Raw genomic sequence first — 16,994 nt, 5'->3', positions numbered from 1 at the left:
TGCTGGCTCCCGGCAATGAATGTTAGCCCTTATTTATTGTTAATATTTTTTTCTTAATAAGAATTAATCTAAGTAATTAAGACTCTGTATTACATCTTTTTACATATAAGGATCATCAAAATATGATCAGAATTGCTATTGTAAGATGAGCAACAGTTGCTGACAATCTACTGATGCGTTGACTTTTTAAATAGCTATTTTTGATGAATATAATGGAATTATCCTTGAATTATCAAATAGACATTGTTATAATTGTGCTAGTCCTCTTGTTGGCTTAAATAAGAATTTAAGAGGTTATGCAATTATCTTTCTCACTCTTTTAGCCTGGGTCTGCTTTTAGGTGCTGGTGACTTTTCTATCATTGTTTCTACCGATTTACATAGCTAGCTCGTTAGTGACCAAGCCAGGCCTGGAAACCAGATTTCTTTCCTAGGCTCTAAGTATTTCCATTAAACCTGCTTCACACTGTCTGTTCTGCAGAAGGCTAGACCTCAGATATTGCAATTGCTTGGAAGTCTTATTTCTCCATCTGTTGATTTGAGGTGTATTCCAAAGGTCTCTAAATTCCCTGATCCAAAATTTGGTGGCAGAAGTTGTAGTAAGAGTTAGTGTTCTGCCAAAGGCCAGAAATAAATTAAATAAAGCCTGCATATATATCTGAGTCACCTTTTTGTTGTTGTTGCTTATCCATGATATACTGGCTTTACTTTATTTTCCATGGCCACATCCATTCGGAGTTCTCATCTCTCCTGCCACATCTGTGACTCTGTATATTTTATATTGACATAGAATTTCAGAACTTGAAAGGTTCTTTTAAACCAAATTAGGGGTGAGGGTGGAAATTCAAGCTACTTCTCTTACTATGCAGGGTAGAAAATGGAGAGTACATGTGACTCACTCAATTTGTTTCATTTTTTCCTTTGCTGTAAGAACTTCTCACATTTCTGTCAACTAGATACAAGTGGTACATTCATTCATATTTTTCTAAATAATAAGAAAAAACCCAAACATTACTTAATAAAAAAAATTTTTTTTCTAAGAATATCTAGGTAATCAATATGGCTTTAGAAGAGATGTGACTCCCTGAATCTATCCTTGCATGGGGTCAGTGCTCAAGGAGAATGAAGGCTTTATTTTGCACTATTTTTTTTTAAAAAAGATCTTTAACTCCTTCTTCCTTTTTTTTTTTTTTTGCTCTCCCATACAAAGTTGGTAACTAGGAGTTGTATATTCTACTCTCATAAATAGCTCACGGACATGTTTCCTTTTTCTCACCACCAGTAATAAAAAAGGCACCTTCTTTCTTGCCTGTACCATTACAGTAGGCTTGACTTTTCTGCCTCCATTTTTGCAAGTCAGAGTTACAAGACTAGGTTTTTCTAGAGCACAATTATTTTACTCATTTGCTTAACAGTCTCTCAATTTACTACAGGATAAAGGTCAGGATTCCTAGCATCTTTAATAAAGTTTTTCATAATCTGATTTATGTATGTGTGTGTGTATTCTTAGTTGCTCAGTCATGTCCGACTGCAACCCCATGGACTGTAGCCCTCCAGGCTCCTCTGACCATGGGGATTCTCCAGGCAAGAATACTGGAGTGAGTTGCCATGCCCTCCTCCAGGGGATCTTCCCAACCCAGGGATTGAACCCAGGTCTCCTGCCTTGCAGGCAGATTCTTTACCACCTCAGCCACCAAGGAAGCCCAAGAATACTGGAGTGGGTAGCCTATCCCTTTTCCAGGGGATCTTCCCAACCCGGGAATCAACCCGGGGCCTCCTGCATTGCAAGTGGATTATTTACCATTTATGCCTTATCTTACTCTTCTCTTTAAAATTTCTCCTGATTCTCCTCTGTGTAAGGAAGCGAGTCAAGGCTGCTTATTAGCATTTTCTTCCAAGTCATTCTCTGTCAAGCTGCTATTTTCCATTCCAGCCTTATTTTACTACTTCCTGTTTTATACCTTAAACTCAAGTAATAAAGAACTACGGTGGTCCCCTGAATGCACCGCTCCTGAGTTTTAGCAGGTGTTCTTCCCATGGTGAATCCACTAGGAATGCTTTGGCTATGTTTTCAGAAAAGTCACTGAGGGTGGCTTAAGCAGCATCAACATAAGGCATTTTATTTTCTCATGTAACAGACCTGGAGATAGGTGTTTTCCAGCTTTAGTTTGGAGACTCAGAGGAGTTTCTGAACAAGGAGACTAGACTGACATTTCTGTAATTTCCTGGCTTTCTCCTCAAGGTCACAAGATGGCTGTGGCATTTCAGGCATTAAATCAACATGTCAGCATTATAAGTAGGAAAAAATGGTCAGGAAACTTGGTTTTCTCCTCATGATTCTATTCTATGTCGGGGGAAAAAGCCAAGAGCGTAGGTAAAATTTACTGTCTTTCCAGGAGAGGCTTGAAAAGGATGTAGCAAAGGTGAATGGATTCATATCCACCAGAATTTATCTTTTGAGACTAGATACATTGCTATGCCCTAAAAAAACAAGGCCATGTTAGTTTTAAAACTGTGGAGATTGGCCCCTGTATAGGCAGTTAACAATGTTTACTATATTCAGCCTAGAATGCTATTTCTTCTTGTTTGCTCTAATTTTTTTTTTTAACATAAAGGCTCAACTTATAGCCCATTTCTTCTGAGAATCTTTTTTTTTCCCCTAATTTTTATTCGAGTATAGTTAATTTGCAGTGTTGTGTTAGTTTTAGAAAACATAGCAAAGTGAATCAGTTATGCATATACATATATGCACTATTTTTTTTTTTTTCAGATTCTTTTCCCATTTAGGCCACTATGCAGTATTGAGTAGTATTCCCTATGCTATACAACAGATTCTTATTTGTTATTTATTTTACATATAGTTATGTGTGATTCTGCCTTGTGGGTTGGCAGGCTTGCCTATGTGCATTATTTTATCATAGAATTTATGAGATACTCTAATTGTCTGCTTCTTTCCTCCTGTCTCTTCATTTGGTGATGAGTGCCTTGATAAAAAGAGATTATGCCTTTTTTTCTCTGTGTCCCCCCAGTGCTTATACAGGGTAGATGATCTAAAGTCCTTGCCAGGTTTGATGACTGACAATGAAAGAGGAAGCTAAGCCAAGCCTTTTTTCTGAAACCTTTTCCAGAGGAGAAACCTTTTGGAGAAATCAAAGCAAGTCTACAATTCTCTATGCAAGTTTCCATGTTCTATTCTACTGAACTCATCGTTTTTACTCAGTCTTTTCCTACAGAGCACCCTTTCCTCTGAACTTGTAGATAGCTCAGAATTAGTGCAACAAAGTTTATTAATCAATTTGATGCTGGCTAATATTATTTACAGTAAGTACATGTCTTTTTTCTCTCTATTTTTTCATGTAACACACACACTTTAATTGAAGTATAGTTGATTTACAGTGCTATGGTTTCAAGTATACTACATAATTATTTGATATTTTTATCATGTCTTTTTCTTATTGTCCCTTCTACATTTTTTTTGAGGGAATTTAAAACAGCATCTAACACAACCCATAGTATTCAGTCAGTAAGAGACTGACATATTCTTGAAGGAGTCATCTCCTTGGGCATTCCAAAGCTCTAAACTGGGCATGTAGGTGGGATTAGTACTTGCTTTGTTTCCACTAGCCACTGAAGTTCATTGATAGAGATGGTAGGGTTTTGCTAAATGATGGATGGAATCAATATCTCATTTATACTATTTTCAGGTCTGTTTACCTAAAACAAATAGACCTCCAGATATTTCTCTGCCAAGGTGGGTTTAATCAAGATCAGCAGAGAACTGCAATTTGGTGTTTCAACCATGAAGAGCCACATGCAAGTCTCCACACAGCAAGGGAAAGGGAGTGCTTTTATGGAGGGGAAAGGAAGTTGGGGGTTGGGAGGGGAAGAGCTATAGTAAACAAGACTCTGTGGCTTTTCATTGGCTGAATCCTGGCCAAGAAAGGAGTCTTTCTTCCTCCAGCTGGCCTTTGTTGCAGGGTATGAGAGCTCCCCTTTCTGGTCTCCCAAGTCCACTTAATTGAGGTTTCTTGTTTATTAATTTTTTGCATTTCCCACTTTAGATCAAGATCTTTCTCTGAAAGCATCACTGATCAAGAGTCAGGTTTTCTAATTTAAGCAGCCACTTGTTCTTCAATGCCCAGAAGGACCTTCCCTAGGTGTAGAGACTCACATTGGAGGGCAGGTGTATAGATTGGAAACCAGTTGAAGTCCCATGCAAGTAACAAGGAGGGACAACTATCTAGTATTTTCATCTAAAATCCATATGTTATCGAGATCATCTAAAGCATTATGTCATCACCAAAAGCTGACGAACTTCCAGGGACTTCCCTCGTGATCCAGTTAAGACTCTGCCCTTCCACTGCTGTGGGCAATGAGTTTGACCTCTGGTAGGAGAACTAAGATCCCACATATAGCACAGCACAGCCAAACAAAACAAAAAAGCAAAAACATAAAAAGAGAGTCCCTTGGATTGCAAGGAGATCCAACCAGTCAATCCTAAAGGAAATCAGTCCTGAATATTTGTTGGATGGACTGATGCTGAAGCTGAAACTCCAATACTTTGGCCACCTGATATGAAGAACTGTCTCATTGGAAAAGACCTTGATGCTGGGAAAGATTGAAGGCAGGAGAAGGGGACGACAGAGGATGAGATGGTTGGATGGCCTACTCGATGGACGTGAGTTTGAGTAGGTGTTGGCTCTAGGAGTTGGTGATGGACAGGGAAGACTGGCGTGCAGCAGTCCATGGGGTCACAGAGAGTCGAACACGACTGAGTGACTGAACTGACTGAAAAAAAGTTAGCAAACTTCCAATAGGTCTAGTCTGAATATCTTGGGAAAGCTGTCTCATCAGATATCATCTGCTTCGGTTCTGGGAAATTTTTACTTTCAGGTCACTAGATGATGTGCAGGTCTAGTCAGGGTTTGATACTTTCTTTATATGTGTCACATAAATTCAAGAGTCTCTTGGAGTTTGGTGCACAAGGGCCTTCCTGTGAGGCTGAAGAGAGCTTTTTTTCTGGAAGGGTCTTTTTCAATAGATGAAATCTCCAGGTTGCAGAATGTGAATCATAAAATCCTTGTGTCCTAAGACGACACTGTGAAAAGATTACTCTACCAAAATATGATTATTGTTAATAGAAGCAATTTGTGTGCGTTAGTTGCTCAGTCGCATCTGACTCTTTGTGATCCTCTGGACTCTAGCCTGCCAGGCTCCTCTGTCCATGGGATTCTCCAGGCAAGAATATTGGAGTGGGTTGACAATTCCTTCTCCAGGGGATCTTCCCAACCCAGGGATTGAGTTGGTAACAGGCAGGAAGGTGAGGGGTCTCCAAATGGAGGAAATAGGCTGCAAGTGTCAGACATTTTTTTATCTCTTTCTTAAGTGGCAGGAGGAAACAAACTACAAGTGTCAGATATTTTTCCCTTCTCTATACAAAATTAAAAGGAGGTTTCTCTTAAAATTCTCTGTTGCCATGATGACACCTGGTTCCACCTGAACTTTTATCAAACCTTGAGCTAACCAAAGTGTTTTTCTTATGGAAATGTTTTTTCTTAAGCTATGTTAATGAACTATGTATTTACCCTAGATTCTGTCTTTCTCCAAGTCAGTTCTGCTTAAGATTCAGAACCAATAAGGGCTCAGCAAACCAGTATGTTTTACTCATACATTGTTCTCCTAATCTGTGTTAATGAAACTATATATTTACTTGGAAATCTGCCTTTCTTCAAGATTCATGTCAATCATTTTATGGCCCAGGACAGCTCACCTTGTGCCAATGTTATCTCAGAATGCATGTTGTGGGTGAGGGCCTGGTACCAGTCTCTGAGTTTTGAGAATTCCCTTTCTCTAATTAGCAGCCTGCTAGTAGCTATATAACATCTGGCTAAAGACTTGCAGGGGGGCACTCTTTCTACACTTCTGAAGTCTATGTCAGAAGCTTTCCTATCTCTTTTATGCTTTAATAAAACTTTATTACACAAAAGCTCTTTATGATCAAGCCTTGTCACTGGCCCTGGATTGAATTCCTCTCCCCTGGAGGCCAAGAATTCCAGCATCTTTCACGGTTCCGCAACAGCCTTTCAGGGTTGAACTCAGGTCTCCTACATTGGAGTCAAATTCTTTACCATCTGAGCCACCAGGAAAGCCCAGAAGCAATTAGGTCTTTGCAATATTGGAATATCTCTTCTTTTATTGGCTGTGGGTTGAAAGAAGCAGAAGCCAAACTCATTAGGTGTCCTTTGACTAGAGTAAGAGTTTATGGGTTCCAAAAGGTATGTATCTGAGATTTAGAAGGACAAATGACAACGTTTTTGGTCAAAGTACTTACAGGGTTTTCACTAGTTTTGCTAATTGACTCTTAATAATGCCACTAGTGTGTTCAACTAAGCCAAAGGATTGAGGGCAGAAAGTACAATAAAATCTATGTAAACAGCCAAACAGTAAAGACTTATCAAAGCACCTGGCCAGTAAAATAGGTTCCTTGATCATTATGAAGTTCAAGTGGGGATAAGGTAAGGATAATCTTTTCTGGAAGGATGTTAGCCACAGAAGGCAGTAGCTCATCTTTAAGGGAAGGCTGCAGTCCAGTGTGAAAATATACAGACAATGACTAAAACATACTTATATCCATGAGATGCAAAAAGTTATATGAAAGCCATTTGCCAGACCTCGAATGGTCCATTAGGCAGTTAATAATGTCTGGGAGCAGTATGAATAGGTTTCCATTGGTTGTGTTTTGGACAGGTGGGAGAAGCAAAGTGTGCATTTTTTGTGGCTTAGTTAATATTTCCCCACCAATATTGACTCATGAATGCTATCATTTGGTCAGTAAATCAACAGTTTAATGCATGTACAGTGGTGAGGAGTGAGAATTTTAGAGTCTCTGGTAGGATGGGTTGTCATTTGGTCTAAACCAGAGCTTTCTCTTTTTATCAAACCAACAACTGTTGAATTCCCAATCTTGTTTTTCCTTTTCTGAGGTCAATTGTTGGGCTTCTCTAACAAGTTTTCTAAAGTTATCATTTAGGGAAATAAAACTTTGGACCATAACAAAGTTTTAGCTACTGCTGGATGCTTTAAGACTGGTTTTTGTGTGTGTATGTGTGTGTGTGTAAATATCACAAAGTGGTTTCCTTAGCTTTCAGAGAGTAAGATTTAGAATGTTCATAGAATCTTAATAATAGCTAAGGCAGCAGGCAATGTTAAAAATGAAGCCATTTAAATTTTTGTTGTGGCTGGAAGTATGGAAGCCAGGTCTTCTACAATGTTCCAAAATCATGAGCTTCTCTGACAACACATCTGCTATCAGCATAAATGCTTCCAGTTTTGCCATTGGCTAAAGTACAAGCCCACGTAATAGTGTATGATTCAGCCTGTTGGTCTAAAGTAGCCGTACGTAAAGATGCTGCCTCAACATCAAAAGGAGTGGAAGTAGCTTACCCAGCACAGCACCTTCTATATAATAACCACCAGTGAACCATGAAAGGTCAGTATTACTCAGAGGATTTGCCTGTAGATCATCAGGACCAGTCAGGAGGTGATCTCTCAATGTTAGGCTGTCAAAAGGGACTTCTTCAGTGAAGGAGAGGTGAAGAGTAGCAGGGTTAAGCTTAATACAATGTGGAAGAGTTATGTGAGGAACAGTTAACAGAAAAGACTTCACAGGGGGTGAGGTGGCTGACTGAGAAATGTTGAGAGTGATGAAAATTCAGGAAAGCTTCTAATGCATAAAGTACAAAAGCAGTTTAAGGGGATTCCATGACAATTTTCTCAGTGGTCTTAACTGAAAGAGCAGGGGCCTAATGAAAGAGCAGCTCCACCCATCAACAGAAAATTGGGTTAAAGATTTACTGAGTAAGGCCCTGCCCATCAGAACAAGACCCAGTTTCCCCCTCAATCAGTCTCTCCCATCAGGAAGCTTCCATAAGCCTCTTATCCTTCTCCATCAGAGGGCAGACAGACTGAAAACCACAATCACAGAAAACTAACCAATCTGATCACATGGAACATAGCCTTGTCTAACTCAATGAAACTATGAACCATGCCATGTAGGGCCACCCAAGATGGAAGGTTCATGGTGAAGAGTTCTGACAAAATGTAGTCCACTGGAGAAGGGAATGGCAAACCACTTCAGTAGTCTTGCCTTGAAAACCCCATAAACAAATGAAAAGGCAAAATGATAGGAGGACACTGAAAGATGAACTCTCCAGGTCAATAGGTGCCCAATATGCTAGTGGAGATAGTGGAGAAATAACTCCAGAAAGAATGAAGAGACAGAGCCAAAGCAAAAACAACACCCAGTTGTGGATGTGACTGGTGATGGAAGTAAAGTCCAATGCTATAAAGTGCAATATTGCATAGAAACCTGGAATGTTAAGTGCATGAATCAAAGCAAACTGGAAGTGGTCAAACAGGTGATGACAAGAGTGAACATTGACATTTTAGGAATTAGTGAACTAAAATGGACTGGAATGGGTGAATTTACTCAGATGACCATTATATCTACTACTGTGGGCAAGAATCCCTTAGAAGAAAGAGTAGCCATCATAGTCAACAAGAGTGTGAAATGCAGTACTTGATGCAATTTCAAAAACGACAGAGTGATCTCTGTTCATTTCCAAGGCAAACTATTCAGTATCACAGTAATCCACGTCTGTGCCCCAACCAGTAATGTTGAAGAAGCTGAAGTTAAACAGTTCTATGAAGACTTACAAGACCTTCTAGAACTAACACCCCAAAAGATGTTCTTTTCATTATAGGGGACTGGAGTGCAAAAGTAGGAAGTCAAGAAATACCTGGAGTAACAGGCAAATTTGGCCTTTGAGTACAGAATGAAGCAGAGCAAAGGCTAATAGAGTTTTGCCAAGAGAACTCACTGGTCATAGCAAGCACCCTCTTCCAACAGCACAAGAGAAGACTCTACACATGGACATCACCATATGGTCAACACTGAAATCAGATTGATTATATTTGTTGCAGCCAAAGATGGAGAAGCTCTATACAGTCAACAAAAACAGGACCAAGAGCTGACTGTGGCACAGATCGTGAACTCCTTATTGCCAAATACAGACTTAAATTGAAGAAAGGGAAAACCACTAGACCATTCAGGTATGACCTAAATCAAATCCCTTACAATTATATAGTGGAAGTGAGAAATAGATTCAAGGGATTAGATCTGATAGACAGAGTGCCTGATGAACTATGGACAGAGGTTCATAACATTGTACCGGAAGCAGTGATCAAGACCATCCCCAAGAAAAAGAAATGCAAAAAGGCAAAATGGTTGTCTGAGGAGGCCTTACAAATAGCTATGAAAAGAAGAGAAGTGATAGGCAAAGGAGAAAAGGAAAGATATACCTGTTTAAATGCAGAGTTCCAAGGAGAGATAAGAAAGCCTTCCTCAGTGATCAGTGCAGTGATATAGATGAAAATAATAGAGTGGGAAACACTAGAGACCTCTTCATGAAAATTAGAGCTACCAAGGGAACATTTCATGAAAAGATGGGCACAATAAAGGACAGAAATGGTTTGGACCTAACAGAAGCAGAAGATATTAAGAAGAGGTGGCAAGAATACACAGAAGAACTATCCAAAAAAGATCTCAATCCAGATAATTACAACAGTATGATAACTCACCGAGAGCCAGACATTCTGGAATACGAAGTCAAGTGGGCCTTAGGAAGCATCCCTACAAACAAACCTAGTGGAGATGATGGAATTCCAGTTGAGCTATTTCAAATCCTAAAAGATGATGCTGTGAAAGTGCTGCACTCAGTATGCCAGCAAATTTGGAAAACTCAGCAGTGGCCACAGGACTGGAAAAGGTCAGTTTTCATTCCAATCCCAAAGAAAGGCAATGCCAAAGAATGCTCAAACTACTGCACAATTGCACTCATCTCACATGCCAGCAAAGTAATGCTCAAAATTCTCCAAGCCAGGCTTCAATAGTACATGAATCGTGAACTTCCAGATGTTCAAGCTGGATTTAGAAAAGGCAGAGGAACCAGAGATCAAATTGCCTACATCTGGATCATCAAAAAAGCAAGAGAGTTCCAGAAAAACATCTGCTTCTGCTTTATTGACTATGCCAAAGCCTTTGACTGTGTGGATCACAACAAACTCTGGAAAATTATTTAAAGGATGGGAATACCAGATCACCTGACCTGCCTCCTGAGAAATCTGTATGCAGGTCAAGAAGCAACAGTTAGAAGTGGTTATGGAACAACAGACTGGTTCCAAATCAGGAAAGGAGTACATCAAGGCTGTATATTGTCACTCTGCTTATTTAACTTATATGCAGAGTATATCATGAGAAATGTTGGACTGGATGAAGCACAAGCTGGAGTCAAGATTTCCAGGAGAAATTTCAATAACGCCAGCTATGCAGATAACACCACCCTTATGGCAGAAAGCGAGGAACTAAAGAGCCTCTTGATGAAAATGAAAGAGGAGAGTGAAAAACTTGGCTTAAAACTCAACATTCAGAAAACTAAGATCATGGCATCTGGTCCCATCACTTCATGGCAAATAGATGGGGAAACAATGGAAACAGTGGCAGACTTTATTTTTCAGGGCTCCAAAATCACTGCAGATGGTGACTGCAGCCATGAAATGAAAAGAACTTGCTTTCTCCTCTTTGGAGAAAAGTTATGACCAACCTAGGCAGCACATTAAAAAGCAGAGACATTACTTTGCCAACAAAGGTCTGTCTAGTCAAAGCTATGGTTTTTCCAGTAGTCATGTATGGATATCAGAATTGGACTGTAAAGAAGGTTGAGTGCTGAAAAATTGATGTTTTTGTATTACCATGTTAGAAAAGACTCCTGAGAGTCCCTTGAACAGTAGAGAGATCCAACCAGTCCATCCTAAAGGAAATCAGTCCTGAATATTCATTGGAAGGACTGATGCTGAGGCTGAAACTCCAATACTTTGGCCACCTATGTGAAGAACTGACTCATTTGAAAAGACCCTGATGCTGAGAAGGATTGAAAGCGGGAGGAGAAGGTGATGACAGAGAATGAGATGGTTGGATGGCATCACCGACTCAATGGGTGTGAGTTTGTGTAAACTCTAGGAGTTGGTGATGGAGAGGGAAGCCTGGAGTGCTTCAGTCCATGGGGTCGCAAAGAGTTGGATACGACTGAGTGACTGAACTGAACTGAATCACTCTAAGGCAAGGAGGGTATCCCTATGTCACAGGATCCAGCTGCTGGCTAGAATACCCTAAGGGTCAGTGGTGGTCCTTGTGTTTTGGGGTGAGTACCCCAAGGGCATCTCCTTCCTTTTCAAAAAAGGTAAAAGGGAGTCTGATCATTAGAATTCCCCAGGGCAGGTGAGTTCATCAAGCTCTCCTTTAAGGCCTTAGAAGCTATGTCTTCTGGTTTTTCCTCTTAAATTGGGCTGGGGTTGTTATTCTTGAATAAAACACAAAGAGATTTGGCCATAAGAGAGAAATTTGAAATCTAACTTCAGCATAAACAACTATCGCAAGAAAATGTCACAGTGGTGTTTAGTTTGGGGTTTGGGGAAACTCTGAACACTGTAAAGTCTATCTGGATCTACGTGTAGTCCCTGTTCTCATATCAGATGCCCTAAATATACACCTGGGTTTGGACAAACTGTACTTTTCCTTTGAAGTTTTGGTGGCTTTATGTCCCTTTGAAGCTAATACTTTAGCAAGTGTATGCTGTCTTTCTTTGAGGAGGCTTGAGAAGAAGAGCAAAGAAGCAAATCATCCACATATTCTGTCATCCAGACCAGCCTTCAGAAATTGAGAAATAAGGACTCTTAGTAAAACCTGAGGCATTAGTGTTCAGGTGAATTCTTTTTCTTTCCAAATAAAGGCAGAAGTTAATGGGTGGCTTCATCAGCTGGAGCACTAGAGAATGCACTGCATAGATCAGTTATGGTAAAGAGTTTACTTAGTGACAGTTATATTAGTAGCATATAAGAGTTAGGGACAACAGGGCATCGAGGGATGTGTTGTTACTACCTGGAGATTCTGGGTGAACATCCATTCTGGGGTCCTAGGTTTTCTCACAGGTCAAGTAGAAATATTAGAAAGACTAGTACAAGGGATAATGAGGTCTTGAGACTTGCAGTCTTCTATTAAGGGCTTCTTTACTTAAAAGGTATTGATTAATTCCAGAAAAAGGTTTTGAGGGACCTATCTGAATCATGATGGGAGGTGTGCTGTAAATTTTGCCCATGTCAGTTACAGAATTTTGTCCATAGGAAAGTGGTAGCTAATTCAATAGAACAAATAATCAGTGTTTTGAGAATCAGCTCTAGGACTCAGAGCTGAAGCAATGAAAAGATGTCAAAGGGTCATTTAATTTATGTGGTTGGTTACTTTGATGACTACTGTCAAATGCTAGAATAATTTTCCCTTTTTGGGATAAAGAAATTCTGGCATGATGCTTATCTAGGAAGCCTCGACCTAATAAATGGCTAAGGGTAGAGGAGCTAAGGAGAAAAGGGTGTGTATCTCTCAAAGGGCCTAAACAAAAGGGAATAGGTTGAGACAGGAAGCTCTTTGGGGTTCACTAGAGATCCCATATTTGAATTGTTTTAGTACTCCGAGGCAGGGGCTACTTTATAGTAGTGGTGCTGAGCACCAAGATTGTGGTTCTGGTGTTACTTAGAACAGGAAGAGACCCATCCCCAATCTGAGGAAATGTTTCTCCCATTCTATTAAGAGGGAAGGTGGGAAGGAACCCCTGTAGTACCCCCCAAACCCTATTATTGAGAACTGGGAGAACATTGGAAAGACTGGCTAGAGGGTAGAACGTGTTTAAAACTAAGAGGGTTTTGGTTTTCACTTAGGGACTGTCATTTGCTGGAGTTTAAGAATTTCGGTAGTCTTTCATTTTGGTGACTCATTTGAGTGTGAGAGAGAGAGTTTGCTAGATTAACTAAACTCTGGAGTGGAAAATTCTAGTCTCCCGTTCCATCTTGGTTCTTTTTACTAGGAAGGAAATATTCTGGTTTAGTCCATTAATAAACATAGAGTTAAAGCTATCTGGGTGGAATCAACCTCTAAAAGATCAGAATTTTCTTTTAAAATAATCTGAAGTTAATTGTAATAGTCATGAGCAGATTCATCGGGTTTTCATGTAAAAAGTCTGAATTTTGTTCCAATCAACAGGCTTTGAAAAAGTCACCTAGCAATTGCCCAAATTAGATCATATAAGTTAGTAGGTTGGTCTCTGTGTTGTAATCTTAGGTGTTGATGGAAATAATCAATAAACCACTTGTAATAGGAATAGAAAGGAGTTTTGTTTGAGCCAAACTGAGGACTATAACCCAGGAGACAACCTGTCAGATTACTCTGAGAAACTGCTTGCTTGAAAAATGGTTTTTAGTATAGTTATATACTTTATCAGAACAGAGAACATACATCAAACATGACAGGGGGATATTCCTTCAAGTTTCCAAAATAGATTTAGTATATAGAGAGTGAGGCAGTAGGACCTGGTGTCTGGGAAGGGAAACATCTTCCAGGGAGTGTTAATATGGATGTCGTAAGAAGGGAGTTTTTCCCCTTATCTTCAAAACAGATATTCTTTACCTTGATGGTTAAAGCAGATATGCTGTGTGTGTATAACAAGCTGTTCTAGTTCATACAAAGTTCAGGCTGCTGTGTATAAGCCAAAATTACTTCCCCATGCCTCAGTGTTTGAAAATTGTCTCCATCAGAGGGAAATCTCAGGATTTTCCCATTTGGGGATTTTTATCTATCCTGGGCTTGACCTTTACTGACAAGCATATGAAAGTAGTAGGTGTAAGTTAGAAAAACAAAGTTGATAAGTTTGAATAACGATGTTAAATTTTTCACAAAATTTGTAAGGATCTTCGGTTATTTTGGGGAAATCTTTGACTATGGCTCACAGTTCAGCTTTAGTTCAGGAAATATAAATAAAGGTTCTGCATCCTCAGAAGGCTTAGTTTTAAAGGGACTAGCTTTGATAAAAGACTCCCTTCTTACGACGTCCATATTAACACTCCCTGGAAGATGTTTCCCTTCCCAGACACCAGGTCCTTGAACAGCAAGGAGATCAACCATTCAATCCTAAAGGAAATCAGCCCTGAATATTCATTGGACGGACTGATGCTGAAGCTGAAACTCCAATACTTTGGCCTCCTGATGCGAAGAACTGTCTCATTTGAAAAGACCCTGATGCTGGGAAAGACTGAAGGCAGGAGAAGGGGACGACAGAGGATGAGATGGTTGGATGGCTTCACCAACTTGATGGACATGAGTTTGAGCAAGCTCCGGGAGTCGGTGATGGACAGGAAGGCCTGGCATGCTGCAGTCCATGGGGTCGTAGACACAACTGAGCGACTGAACTGAACTGAGCTTTGATAAGTTTAGAGAGAAAAGGTGGGGAGGGTTTCAGGCAAAAAGAAAATTAAATGAGAGAATTAGTATAGAAAAATTGAGGGTATAGAAGCAATGTAGGTGGCATCACAGGAAAGAAAGAAGGTGGTGCCCAGGGCAGAGCCTGGGAGGTGAGGGAGGAAGACAAGATGGCATCAGAGGCAGCTTCTGTGCACGCTACATCACTTTAGCCAAGTCCGACTCTTTGTGACCCTATGGGCTATAGCCTGCCACCCTCCTCTGTCCATGGGATTCTCCAGGCAAGAATAATGGAGAGGGTTGCTGTACCCTCCTCCAGGGGATCTTACCGTCCCAGGGATCGAACCTGCGTGTTTACATCTCCTGCATTGGCAGGTGGGTTCTTTACCACTAGCACCACCTGGGAAGCCCCCATCAGAGTCAGAGCCTGAGACAAAGAAGCCAATGAAGAACCTGAGGTCTCAGGCATCATTTTATCTTTTTAAAATATTTCATTTGCCTTGGTTAATCTTAAAATCTTGTTTTTCAGAAAGGCAGTTTTAGACTTCTGATAATGTTGGGAAGTCTCTGTGAATGAAAAATTAATCAATAGTTAATCTTCAGGAGAAATAGAAAATTTTACTGAAGCCAACCTGAGGATTATAACCCAGGAGACAGACTTTCTGAGACTGTTCTTCTTGTTTAGAGGTCAAAGGCCCAGTTACATACATTCTTGAAACAAAAGATCATACATCAAAGTGGCACATTGATGTTTTATGTAAAATTCATCAGCGATACACAGTCCAGACAAATACTATACAAAGCCAGCAATGGGTCCCCATGATCTCTTCTAGGACTAGGAAAGGAATGTTATCTTTTAAGGAGTGACATTGCTGGTATATGAAGAAGGGAAAAGGTTAATTTTTACAGTCAAGTGGGCATTCCTGCCTTGAGGCGGTCTGGTTAATGGATAATGCAGATGCAAACTGCACATAGGGAGGGCCCAGCTCTGACAGGGAGTATGTTATGCTTTAATTTTCTTGTCTGGATGCAATATCTAAAATTTATGCCATCATCCCCAAATACCATTCAAAATAGGCATTTCACTCAGTTCTAAAGATTTTTGCGCTATTGTATTCCAGTTTGGTTTTAAGAAAATTAAGTTTAGGAATTTCAAAGGTTACCCATAATGGCCATTGATATTCTGAATTGCCTTTGGTTAGGTCAGTCCATTAGCATGAGGAAAAATAAAGATTTTAAACTTAAAATTTCCTGGAATCTCAGTGTGTGTGTGTGTGGGGGGGGGGTGCCCTCAAGATATGTAGATAACTAGGATACCATTTCTCAGAGACTTTTTCTCTAGAAAAAAGAATAATTTCCCAACAGCTTAAACAATTTATATTTTAAACAGCTCAGTTTTAACAGCTTGCAGCTCAAACTGTCTGCAGGCCTAATACCCGCCAGTCCTGAGGGAGCAGCTTGGTCCTGGAGGAGCCAGGCCGAAGGCTTCTCAGCTAATTCCTATGAAACCACGCCCATTCCAAAGGTACAGGTTGATGGTTCAGTTTCAGTGAACTGACTGTTTCAGTGAAATAACCCCTGTGCCTGAAGGAACTGGGCTGATAGCTGCTCAGCCAATTTCAGTTGAAGCAGTCTGATCTCAGAATAAGATTGAACTGCCAAAAGAGTACTTGCATACAGAACAAGGCTTTAACCAGAAAGAGTGAAACCTAAAAACACATCCCTAATACAACCTGAAGAGCTTCAAGTACAAACAGGGGTCAACTGAAAAAAAGAAAAGCACAACCTGAAAGTTGAGAATTATGTTTTAATTGGTGGACAAACTGAGGACTTTTAAGCGGGGTGGGGGGGGGGCAGCTTCTCAGATCACTCTGAGGGACTGCTCTCTAGAGGTAAGGGAGAAGCCAGGATATGTAAGAGTTTTTCAACAAAAACCAGGTTTTTGCAAGCCAGGTTTCACTGATCAAAAGATTACTATTTATTAAAGAAAACCAGTCATCTCAAATTAATGAATTTGTACTTTTCTACATGCTGCTGCTGCTGCTGCTAAGTCGCTTCAGTCATGTCCGACTCTGTGTGACCCCACAGATGGCAGCCCACCAGGCTCCCCTGTCCCTGGGATTCTCCAGGCAAGAACACTGGAGTGGGTTGCCATTTCCTCCTCCAATGCATGAAAGTGAAAAGTGAAAGTGAAGTCACATATAGGAAGAGAAAAGAATCTGGGTTCACTGAAATAATTCCTTTGATATACACATCAGCTATCTAGGATCAGCATCCTGTTTGCTTCCATCCTGAGTTCCCTCGGGGTTGTCTGTCGGAGGAGGGGCTGTAGTGGCTAATGGCTTGATGGCCACCACATCCTTTTTCTACTGATGTGGCAGACAGCATTCTTAGTCCACAGAATACAAAGGCTTGAATCAGGAGAAAGATGTGCAGGGTCAGTGAGAAAAGGAATGAGCAATAAAGGGCTCAGTTGTGGATACATCACTTCTTTGCCAGAGAATGCAATGGCACCTGACTCCAGTACTCTTGCCTGGAAAACCCCATGGATGGAGGAGCCTGGTAGGCTGCAGTCCATGGGGTCGCTAAGAGTCAGACGCGACTAAGCAACTTCACTTTCACTCATTGGAGAA

General features: G+C 40.4%; 1 pseudogene; it reads left to right on the top strand.

Moving 5' to 3' along the window:
- Positions 1 to 16,994, top strand: part of LOC122431787 — a 29,072-nt pseudogene that overhangs the window by 10,594 nt on the left and 1,484 nt on the right.

This window comes from Cervus canadensis, chromosome 30 (genome assembly GCF_019320065.1).
Source record: "Cervus canadensis isolate Bull #8, Minnesota chromosome 30, ASM1932006v1, whole genome shotgun sequence".
NCBI classification, from domain to species: Eukaryota; Metazoa; Chordata; class Mammalia; order Artiodactyla; family Cervidae; genus Cervus; species Cervus canadensis.
This window is presented reverse-complemented; position numbering and strand designations above follow the sequence as displayed.